The sequence below is a fragment of the Montipora foliosa genome, chromosome 7 (genome assembly GCF_036669935.1).
Source record: "Montipora foliosa isolate CH-2021 chromosome 7, ASM3666993v2, whole genome shotgun sequence".
NCBI lineage: Eukaryota > Metazoa > Cnidaria > Anthozoa > Scleractinia > Acroporidae > Montipora > Montipora foliosa.
Window position 1 is genome coordinate 18,737,946 of NC_090875.1, and position 12,151 is coordinate 18,750,096.

Consider the following 12,151-nt stretch of genomic DNA (forward strand, 5'->3'; position numbering starts at 1 on the left):
TGTTCCTTGCCTTCATTAAGGATGTATCAATATGTGTGAACACCTTCAAATCAATAGGTCAAGTACAGTTGTACTGAGAGCCTCATATATTTTGCACAATTTGAAGCAATTTCCATGGTAAAAGTCTGATAAATCCACGGGGTGGCCTATCTCCCCCTGAAAGATCCAAAACACAAACCAGTTTGTATTTTTCAGATTTGGGGTAGACCCTTTAAACTGGCAAAGTTTCATAGAAATCGGTGAAATGGCATGTAGCAGCCCTGCCTGGTGCTCTCGTGGACTCACTCTTAAAGTGGAAAATGGTTTTCCCACTGCAAACTTCTTTTCTTGGTTAACTACTGCTACTTTCTTTTCTAATTCACAAATTTTTGCCTTCAAAAGTGCATTTTGTGCTTTCAGGATTTGAAGCTGACCGTCTTGATGGACTGCTAATGGTGGAGGCTGCTGATGGAGGTTGATAGACTCACTAGTGAAGTGAGGATTATAAACCCGCTTTCGCTTTACACCATCACCAGTGGGCAGCCAAAAATCACACATGAAACTATTCATTGTCAAACCCTTTTCCGAAAGCAAACATTGACCGCCAATTTTGAAATAGGCGCCAAGTAATAATTATTGTGGTAGCTTAATTCCATAAAAGGATGTAATATATTATCACTCTGCTAAGCTACGCGGGAGAAATGACAAATATTTCTTCTACTTATCTCTGTTGACAAATTTCTTCATCAGTTCTTTTTTACCGTCTTTTCAACCTCAAATAAAAGCAAATTACATGATTAGAATAGCTACAAAAGAAATTGAAATCATACAAACATTGATCAAGGATTGTTTAAGTATTTTCAAGGGGTCCCACAGAGGACTATTCGGGTTCTTTTTCCTATTTTTAAAAAGAAGACAGAGGGTTGCCACACTCTTCGCTTTCGTCCGCCATGTTGGTTCTATGGTCTCTGAGATGGCGTTGGCCAATCAAAAGCAAGAGTTTTCAGTCCCAGTCTCCGTGCTATCCATGCGAGAGCTCTCGGGGAGATATCAGTGAGTCAATTTTTCCCTCAGTGGACTACCCAAGATCTGTGTTTTTGCCATTTTAAAGAACCCGTCGATATTTTCTTCCAGCGGCATATCCCAATCCTCAGTTCCCGCCAAGTTGGTTAGTGAATGAAACTCGAAAAAGGTCGTACCATGGCCCGCATTAGTCGAGAAAATTGAATTTCAGAGAAAAGGAGAATGAGAAACGAGAGAAACAAACGGAAGCGACATTTAAGGACTGCAAAGAAAAGGAAGGACGCTGACATTCAGAAACAAAAGGAAAAAGCAGAGTACCTCCGAGCTAAGAAATTGGCGCGCTTATGATCATATTCGATTTCTTAACGAGAAAAATCAACAAATGAACTGAACATCACAATACCACCATTTGTAAGCTGCATTATTTTCCAGGGTGAGCCTCCATTTCATCAATGCTCGATTTTCCAGTTGTTACAATATAATTTTATTTCTCTCTTTAAGCTTTCATACTCAAAGAGCTAGTGGCAATATTAATGACAATCCCCATAACTTTATTAGCTTTTTAATTTCTTGAATGGTAAATAACATAAAATCATGTAATAAATAACATAAAAAAATACAGATATTTTACCATACGCAAAATTTTATGGTATTGTACGAGAAACACGTGCATACTTAACAAAACAAAAACCTTAACATAATTTTTTTATGAGCCTAAACGTTGTTCTCCTGCAAACCTAATATACAAATTTTTTCAGACTATGGAATAGCATGACATAATTTTCTTGTTCCTATTAGTCAATTTCACTTAATTTTCCAGTTTGCAGGGAAATCTATCATGTCAACACCATTGCAAAACGGGTGGACAAATGTCAATTTCATTGATCCTGATGAACTTTGTCCACCAAATGGAAAGACCATCAGATTGGGAGAAGGGTCCTACGGTTGCTGCCTCTTAAGACAATACCAGCGGCTGAATATTAACCCTTTCACCGCCAAAAATGCAAATTGACACTTATAGATTTTACTCTGTCTAAGGCCAGACGATTTTACTCGTCAATGGGGAAGCCCTCGGCAGTGGAAGGGTTAAAGTTGTTGAAAAACAATCTCTCTCAAATGACACAAAGGAGCTGATGAAAGAAGCTCAAATTATGCAGGCTCTACACCACAAGAACATCCCTACCATCTTAGGTGTACAAGTTCAAAAGGAACCAATGTCTTTGGTAATCGAATTCATAGGAGAACAGGATACTTCCGTTACTATAAGCAAGCTATTGACACGTCAAAATGAAGAAACGTTAATTCAGAATCTTCAAAAATCACTGACAGTTAATGACTGTCTTATAATTTCACATAACTTGGCAGAAGCACTTTCTCGCATGCATTCAAAAGGTTTTCTGCATTGTGATTTGAAATCAAATAATGTTCTTGTAAGTAATAAGCGAGGCTATATAATTGATTTTCGAAACGGGCATGTGATAGTTGTTCTCCTCCTTCCAAGAAGTACACCATCTCGTATCCACACATTGCTCCAGAAGTTCTCAAAGGTTCTTCATGTAGCAAAGCCAGTGATATATTTTCTCTTGGTAAGATTTTCTTTCAAGTAGGAAACAGGTTTGACATTCCACTTTTGGTTTCCACTTCTCTAGACTGCAAAACAGTCGTATTTTTTGCGAACGCAAGCGACACTGTATAATAATATTCAAACGAAAGGTCCAGACCTTTCGTTTGAATATTATTTTATCTTGTCGCTTGCGTTCGCAAAAAATACGACTGTTTTGCAGTCTACCACTTCTCAAAAATGTTTGGATACTAATCCTGCAAGAACCGCGCACCGGTGGCTCAGTTGGTTGAACACAGGGCTGTCACGCGGGAGGTCGTGAGTTCAACTCCGGCCGAACCAACACTCAGGGTCTTTAAATAACTGAGGAGAAAGTGCTGCCTTTGTAATTACATCTGCAAATGGTTAGACTCTCTAGTCTTCTCGGATAAGGACGATAAGCCGGAGATCCCGTATCACAACCTTTGTTCATTAACTCTGTGGGACGTTAAAGATCCCACACACTATTCGAAAAGAGTAGGGGACAGTGTTCCCGGTGTTGTGGTCTGACCTTTCCAGCCTGTGGTCGGCTTGGCAGGATTAGCTGTATAACAGCCAGAAGTCAGGCTACTTAGCCAAGTGCTGGAACCTCACTCAAGCACTCAAGAAGACCAACAAGTACCGGTATAATGGCAACACTGGCCCCCAAGATATCTTGTTAAGTATACTGTATGCTATCAAAACGTTTTTTGAATCATAGCCTACATGTTTCAACTCATGGCAAAAAGGAAAAGTTCACACCATGTTTTTCCATGTTTTCTACATTTTGTGACAAGGACACATCCCCTTGCTTTTAAGATGACTCATCTTTAATTAGCAAGGCTGTCAAGATGGCACATCTTTCGTCAGTGTGAGTGTGCACTTGTCACTAAAATTGCATCAGCCTTGGTGGGTTTGTGTAAACATCAACAATAGGAAATAATACTAATGATATAACGGTGTTCTTTATCATGATGAAACAAGAAGGCTCTGATTTAAAACTGTGCAACCCCATGGAAGTTAGGCCTCTAAAATTCTTTCAACCTCTGGTGGCAATGGAGAAGTGTTTCATATATGTACATGTAGGTGTGCAACATGCACAAGAAAAACTGCCTCATCAAAATTTTCTTTGGGAACCATATCTGGTAGACATCTCCTACCTCTCTGATGATTAAAAATCTTGTCATGGCTCTTTTCTTTTTCTGAAGTGAAAATTAACACTTATCCAGACTTCGCCTTTTTAAGTAAATTCTCACATACTTGGTGAAAAGGGGGAATGTTGAACAAAACAAGAGAAAAAAAGGAAAAGAAGGCCATAAGAACTTTTAAGGAATTTCAGAAACTTCATGTTAAATAAAATTTATGTTGTCTCGCAGCAGTTTTCCTTTGAGAGCTGCAGTTGTTGGTGTCTTGCACTTAAGATGTTAAAGCCTTGCCACTGGATACTAGCTTAGCTTTTATCGGGGTGTGACAAAGCTAAACGGCTTCAATTTTGTTAATTTAATAAGCTGGTGACCAGGACCATCTCGCACCATAACCAACCATAGCCTTCAAGAGATGACTGAGGTGGAATATGCCTCACAATGTTTACCTTCCTCAGAAATTGTGACAACAGCACCTCCTCCTGCTTTTAAGATGTCACATCTTTCATTGGCGGGGCTGTCAAGATGGCACATCTTTCGTCAGCGTGAGTGTGGAATTGCATCAGCTTTGGTGGATGAAAGAACAAAAATGTGCTTTATGCAAAACAATTGTTTTAAAACAATTTTTTTAACAACAGAAGGCTGTGGTTATTAAATTATAGACTCCTTTTGAAAAATAAAATAAAAATAAAAAACTACACCTGCTGATAGGAGGTGGTTCAATGCACAATATGCCTCCCAGGAATAGACTATAACGAATTTTTGTAAAGCTGACCGCTGTCCCAGGCTCATTGTTTCAATACTGAAATCTCGAATTATGCTTACAGCCTTGGATAGCGTGTTCTTAATCCCTTCTTTCATAAAACCGGGAGTTTTCTACATAAGGCCCAAATGAACTTCAATGGTGGAGTCAACATGCTTTTTAAGCTAACTGGTTATGATTCTTCTCAAACAAAACTTCATGCAAAAACTTTGGTTTTAGTGGTCGTGCCAGTCGCGTTTGAAGTGATATTGACGGATCTGTATTGTTCATCTGTATTGTTTATTGTTACACATCAGACTCTGAGGAATACATGAGAACAGCCAAAGCCGGAGGCTTAAATGGCATATGGTCAGCAAACATAATTTGAAAAATTTGCATGAATAGAAGAAGGCTTTAACTAAAATACTTATACAACTAAATATGACTACTTAATTTACAAACACACAGGATAATATAGTTAAATAAATTGCATAAACAAGTACTCCTAGTATAATTGTTTCAAATAACAGGAAATTGTATTCAAATAACAGGAAACAAAAAACAAAAACAAAAAGAAAACATTAACAATTTGTCCACAAAGTTTACAGTTTAGTCCCAAGGGACTTGATCAGACTATAGAATTAAGGGAAATGAGTTCCATAGCCAATTTTTCAATATACTAACTCAGCATTCAGAAAATGCAGTGTCAACTTTTTTTTAAAGTTACTTAATGTAAGGCTGTTGCGCACTGTTAACGGAATATCATTCCAAATAACAGGAGCCTGCCAGGTAATAGCAAATTGATACTTGCGGTTGGTTTTATGAAGATTAAAACGTGAACGAGTCAAATAATTGTGATATTCATGGTTAAAATGAAGGATTGAGGATACAGGAGTAGGCAGAATATTGTTAAAATGTGAGAAAACAAAACAGGCCACATGGAATTTAACGATAGAATGGAGCGAAAGAAAATTATTTTTAGAGAAAAGGGGTTTAGAAGGTGTGCGTGGGGGAGAAAAAGTAATTATACGGATGGCTTTCTTTTGAAGTACATAAAGTGGTTCAAGGTAAGAAACATACGTAGAAGCCCAAATTAGAGGACAATAATTGATGTAAGGCAGGAAAAGAGCATTATATAAAGTTTTCAGAGTGTCCAAAGGTAAGTATCGCGTTGCCTTGCACAAAACTCCAATTATCTTAGAGACTTTATCACAGACAACAGAGATATGCGGTTTCCAGGATAGATTTTCATGAATGATAATTCCAAGGAATTTGTCTTCCTGCACACGTGTGATGGGAGAATTATTTATAGAAATTTTTATATCTGAGAGGTTAATCTGTTTACGACGTGGGTGAAAAATGATGAATTTAGACTTGTCAGGATGGACAGTGAGTTTGTTAGCACTAAACCAAGAAGAAACACGAGCGAGCTCTACATTAAGGATGGTTACTAAGGTAGCCAAGTCATTATGACGAAAAAAGATATTTGTATCATCAGCAAAGAGAATGATTGACAGGAGGTTTGAGACATGAAAAAGATCATTGATGTATAAAAGAAAAAGTAAAGGTCCAAGGACTGAACCTTGTGGAACCCCACATACAGCCGTATTATATGTAGATGTATAGTCATGAACCATGACACACTGTTGTCTGTGAGATAAATAGCTAGCAAGCCAGGCCAACGGAATTCCCCTGATTCCAAAAAAATTTAGTTTATCCAGAAGTATTTCATGGTTGACTGTATCAAAAGCCTTCTTAAGATCTATGAAGCAAGGCTTCTGATAGGATGCGGAAAAAAATTAAAGATTATGCTGAAATTTTTGGCCATATTATGCGTAAACATGCGTTGATTATGCGGAAATTTTAAACATTTATAGAACTAATAATTAGGCTTTTCCAATGTACTTACATGCTTATGGTAAATCAGGACTCGAAATTGCGACCAATACAGTCGCTTTTTCCCTTTGCGATTAAGATATGTGGCCGAGTCGCCAATTTGCGACCAGCATTCACCGTTAAAACAAAAGGGTTAGTAATCGGCATTTTGCCGAAACTTTTGCTAAAAGAAATAAAGCGATAAAAAAATAGTTTGTTTTTTGTCATAAATTTTGTTTCAATTTGGAGATATGGAGCAAAATTGTGATGTGGTTGAACCACGATCCGTTCCCTCGATCATTCACCATTTTCAGTGTTTTTTTTACACATACGTATTGCGGGCTCTTTGTTTTGTACAACTTTATCACAATGATTGTCCCTACTTTACCAGAGTTACAAATGATGCAATTTAATTTGCTACTATAACTTGCGGCTAAATTTTCATACCTTGTATCTTTTTTAAAAATTTCGAGCCGAGGGTACTGTTATGAAAACGTTTTAACTAGAGTCCAGGCTCATTCCCGAAAAATGAGTGGAAAATGCTTACAAACTTTCATCTTGCGAACGAAATGGCGTGTTTTCTTCAATGTTCAGGAAAATAGGCGTTTCAAAATAATCATTCTCTTTGGCTTTTGTGTTTGTGAGGGGGGTAAGCAGCTGCTTATCACTAATATCAGGCATAGGCATTTCTTCTGTTTTATGCAGAAATTATCGTAATTATGCGGAGGATGCGGATTTTAGGGAATTATGCGAATCCGCTTCGCCGCATCCTGTCAGATGCCATGTTAATGAAGACTCCGATAGTGTACTGATTGTTTTCAAAACCTTCATAAGTATTATTGACAAGCTCTAAGATAGCCATAGCAGTAGAGTGATGAGGTCTAAAACCGTACTGGTGATGATTAAGGATATTGAACTTTGTAAGGAATTCCGATAGCCTGAGGTAAAAGAGTTTCTCAAGAACCTTAGAGAGACAGGGGAGAATAGAAATAGGCCGATAATTTGAGAACAGAGAAGGGTCATCGCTTTTAAAAACAGGAAGAATCTTTGCAATTTTGAGTTTATCGGGAAAAACACCTTGCTCAAAAGACAGATTACAGATATGAGACAAAAGGGCACCTAGTAAATCGATTGTTTCTTTGATGCGAGACAAAGAAAGACCATCAACACCCCCACATTTGCTATTTTTTTAGAGAATGGACAATAGAAGAAACCTCAGAAGGAGTAGCGGGATTGAGAAAGAAACAATTGGCATAGTAACCAACAAGAAAATCTTCATGAGAAAACTGAGTAGAGGAAACTTTACTGGCCAAAGATGGACCTATATTGGCAAAGAAATTATTAAATTTGGTTGCTATGTGTAAAGGGTCTGAACAAATACCTGAACTGTCTTTCATGTTACTGAAATGGCGTTCAGGTTTCTTTTTAGCGACAATCTGCTTAATAACTGACCAAGTTTTCCTCAGGTCAGAGCTAACAGAGATTAGTTTATTTTTTTTTCCTGGCAACGTTTAGTAGGAAATTGTACTTATTTCGATACTTGTTATATCTAGATTTGTTAGATACAGTAGGGTTTGTTTGGAATTGTTTATAGAGAAAATTCTTCCTGTTGCAGGATACAAAGAGACCTTTTGTAAACCAGGGTTTCGAAGGATGGTGGCACTCAGGGTATAATGGTTTAATTAAGTGGAAATGATTTATGGTATGCTGACATAAGAAGGCTAGAGAATGTATCATAGGAATCATTAGTAGAGTCACTCAATGGTCTCCACTCGAGACCTGAATGCTGCAAGTGTTCTAGGGTTAACAAGGCGTGCCAATCGCTTCTGGCATAGTGGTTCGACATCTAATTTTAGATGAGTGACTTGGAAAATTGGGAGGTGATCAGATAAATCAGTGTAGAGAATGCCACTACTCATACTTTGTTCAAGATTGTTTGTGAAAATATTGTCAGCCAGAGTTGCGGTTGAGGAAGTTATACGACTAGGCTTAGAAATCAGAGGATACATACTATTAGATAACATAAGATTGATGAACTCATTAGTAGGTTGGTGAGATTGTGAGTTAAGAATATTGATATTAAAATCACCCATGAGATAAGAGAGTTTATTCTCAAAGCTGATGGTTGATAAAAAATTAAGATGCCCTCAAGAGAGTTGATAAAATCAGCAACCAATACATCAGGGGGTCGGTAGAAACAACCAACAATGATATTCTTACCACGCGGTTGTATAATTTCCACAAGGATTGATTCATACAGTGCATTATTAGGAGACTGGAGATCACTTCTAAGCTTGAATTCTAGGTGAGACTGTATGTAAAGTCCAACCCCACGACCGGCTTTATGTTCTCTGTGACTAGAAATAAAATGATAGCCTGGAAGATGGAATAAATCAGAATTAGACCTGTGTAACCAGGTTTCAAAAACAGCAATGACAAAGAAGGACCTGTTCAATGTAAGAAGGAATTCTGATAAGTCATCAAAGTGTTTTGGTAGACTGCGGATATTAATGTGAAGTGAGGGGAATGTATCAGGGGGGAGTGCAGGCATCTTATTAAATTCTGTAGAGGTTAGGTAGAGACAATTTGAAAGTAATTCTGAATTTGCTGAGAAAAAGTTAGTGTCAGGATCAAGATTAGAATTCAATAATAAGTGAGATGTCTCAGGGTCAACAAAAATGGGTTAAAATTCTTCTGTTTAAGTAAATCAGTATCAAAGTCACCTTGAGAATTGAAACCAAACAATGAAAAGAAGAAATCAATATCATTGTCAAAATGATTGAATGGAAAGATACTAGCAAGACACGTAGAACAGAACCAGCCATCATTCGATTTAGACATAGCACTGTATTCCAGTCTAGTAAAAGGAGTCCATTTTAGATGTGTCCAATTATGACAGCTATCGCTGAAAATTGCTCTGTGGTTATTGTGGACATTAAATTTACAAACGGTGCATGGAAACGTACTAGGCATGGAATTACAATAATACGTAACTGTAATTACGAATACAGAATATGACTAAATAATAATAATAAAAATAAAATAACAAAAGTAGCTTGAACAAGATTTGAAATATCAATAAAGATAACAATAACCAAATCCAATGGAGAACAGGATTTGAAATATCAATATTTAGAGTAGTACAGAGTCAATACTTAACTGAAGTTCCAAAGTCAAATCAGCTCACGATGGAGAATATTTTCGAACGATTTCACGACATTTAGCCATTGTAGTAAAGCGCTCAATAGTCGAAGTGTGTTGTGTGGGGCGCAAGCAGATAACGCCATCAACAGTCCATTTTCTGTCAACGATATTCGGAGGGAATATATCTTTACTTAAGTACTTAAGAATATCCCGACGGGGTTGCGTTAAATCTCCTTGCACATTATATGGCCTCTTGTTCTGTTTAAGCATCTTTCTCTTCCGGAGGATTTCAACTTTCGTATTGTGCCTTGAAAGTCGAACAATGATAGGGCTGGGCTTCGATGATCTCTTACCAACTCGATGTGAACGCCTTACTTATGTCTTCGAGTTTGAGATCAACCCCTAAATCTTCTTTACCGAAATTTAAAGACAGGATATCTGTATCTTCACGGGTATCAGCAGATTCCACAATGCTCTCAGGTATGCCATAAATCCGGATATTAGTTCTGCGAGTATATTGCTCCAAGTCGTCTAACTGGCTTGTAAGAGTTTCGTTCGAGACTTTTAACTCTTCAAGTATAAACTCTATATATATTCCTGCATTGCTCAAGATCAAATTTAAGGCTTTCGAAAACAGATTCGCAGAATTTAGGAGAAGTAATGAGTTTGTTGACTGCAGGGTCGACAAATTCTAGTATCTTCAATTGTATGATGGAGGGAAGACGTTCATCGATCCACTTGTTGAGCTTCGCTTCGGCTTCGATCTTCGCTTCAATCTTCTCCCAGTTTTCACAAAATTCATCGTCAGAAGTTGTAGTAGGCGATTTCGGCGAAGAAGTAACCTTCTGTTTTGCCTTTGGTTTGCCCATTTAGCGGAGAATTCAATCAAGTTCTCCGAAAAAAAAAAAAAAAAAGATCAGAGTAAAAGATAAACCGCCATTTTGCACCCATGAGCTTTAAATAGATTCATCATTGCCTTACCTTTGGACATTTCCCTGAAGTGCAAACAACACAATGCTTTAGAGTAAACAAATATAACGCGTAACTCATTGGTTACTTAGGAACCAAGCAAATCATGCGTGGATGACTGAAAGACGAGTCTATCGAATGACGAGAAACCTCAAGAGGTCGTTAATTGAGGCATGTCAACCATTTGAGCCGTTGCTTGGCAATTAATTGGCACGTCTTCTAATCTTTCATGTTGTTGCTTAGTGATAAATTGGGTCCGATAAATGCGGGTCACCAGGTCAGGGAAAGGAATGTAGCACGGTAAAGTTCGATACGTGTGGCTGATTTAGTTGCTAACAACGTAGACAAAGGAAATTTCAACTGAGCTCAGTAAATTTCAGGGTTTCATAAAAAAGAACTTGAATCAAGCTGTAACTAGGCCCGGTTGAAACGTCGGACAGACGTAATACTTATTTGGGTCGACCCAAATGATTAAGGTCGACGGTTAAGTCAGACGTCGATGTTTCATGTGCCGAACCTAATTCTTGGAGTAAACAAATACCATTTTAAACGGTTAAAATAAGGAAATGAACTGGTGAAAGAAAGTTTGAAAACGACTCATTTCCATTCCACCCCACTTTGCCGCAGTACATATACAATAGTTACGTTGATAATTTAGTCGCTAAGTTGGAACAGCTTTATTTGCTGAGTTTTTTATATTCAAGGAAATTGCGATCATATTGAGACGCGAATGCACACCACGAATTTTATTTCATATAAATAGCGTTAAAGCAAGTTGGAAGTCAACCGTACGTTGTTAGCTGTCTAGTTTTAGAATGTAATATTCTTGCCAGTTTCTCGAGAACTTTCTCAACAGTCCTTACTCTCTCGGATTTCTCTTCACATAGCACACGTGGTGAAGTGTCACTACTCTCTACTAGTCAATCATCAGTGCAGTTATATCGAAAATTTCATCACAATAATTTATGCATTAGGTACGGCACATGAGAAGGTTCGACGTCTGATTCCGTTTCGAACTTTGGCCGTTCTATTCCACGGGTGCAGTCGAATAGAACGGCGGGTCGACCCAAAGACGAATCTATCGAACATAATAGACCACTTTCGATATAATAAAATTCAGCTTGGCAGCGAGGCCTAGAGGAAACAAACAAAGGAAACTGAATGAACATGTTTATTAATTTCCGGTTTGTTTGTGTCCTCTAAGCCTCTCTATCAAGCTGAATTTTAATCTATCAAAAGTGGTCTATTGATTCATACGTGGAACTTTTCATGGGCCGAATATAATGATAAGGTTCACCAAATAAAATGTTCCACGTTTCAAACGGGCCTCAATTGTTATTATAATTTACTGAAACAACCTTTTGTTCTGATTGGCTCTGTCAATCATTCTGTCAAAGTTGAGAGGCATTTCATTAACAGCTGTCAGGTGTGTTCTTAATCTTAGGTGCGGTTATCAACTGAGCTATTCCGTTGGTGCCTGCCTAAGGAACTTGATCGGAGAACTGCACGACTAACAGTTTCAAGATGAAAAGCCTGTTTTCCCTGGTTTTTTTGCTCTGCATCTCAGTTGGTGAGGTTGTTTTTGCTTATAAACATCGATTTAGTACCGTACTGATTCCAAACAAAGGTTTACAGAGTTTTCATCAGGGTTGAATTAGTCCCACCCAATTCACACTTCTAAACTTCCCACACCATGGT

The 12,151-nt window shown here is 37.8% G+C and overlaps 1 long non-coding RNA gene across 2 annotated transcripts in view; it reads right to left on the reverse strand.

Annotated features, from left to right (window-relative positions):
* LOC138011046 (uncharacterized) overlaps positions 1–10,474 on the reverse strand; it is a 13,108-nt gene extending 2,634 nt beyond the window's left edge. The window contains exons 1-4 of one of the 2 annotated variants that reach the window (XR_011124632.1): positions 9,501–10,474; positions 8,561–8,716; positions 4,173–4,289; positions 1–752 (exon numbers count right to left, since the gene is read on the reverse strand). The exon at positions 1–752 is cut by the window's left edge and continues 49 nt beyond it. This is a non-coding gene — a long non-coding RNA (uncharacterized lncRNA). Of the gene's footprint in view, positions 753–4,172; positions 4,290–8,560 lie in introns of both variants that reach the window. The other variant, XR_011124631.1, reaches the window with a different exon arrangement.
* Between the last annotated feature and the right edge of the window lie 1,677 nt (positions 10,475–12,151).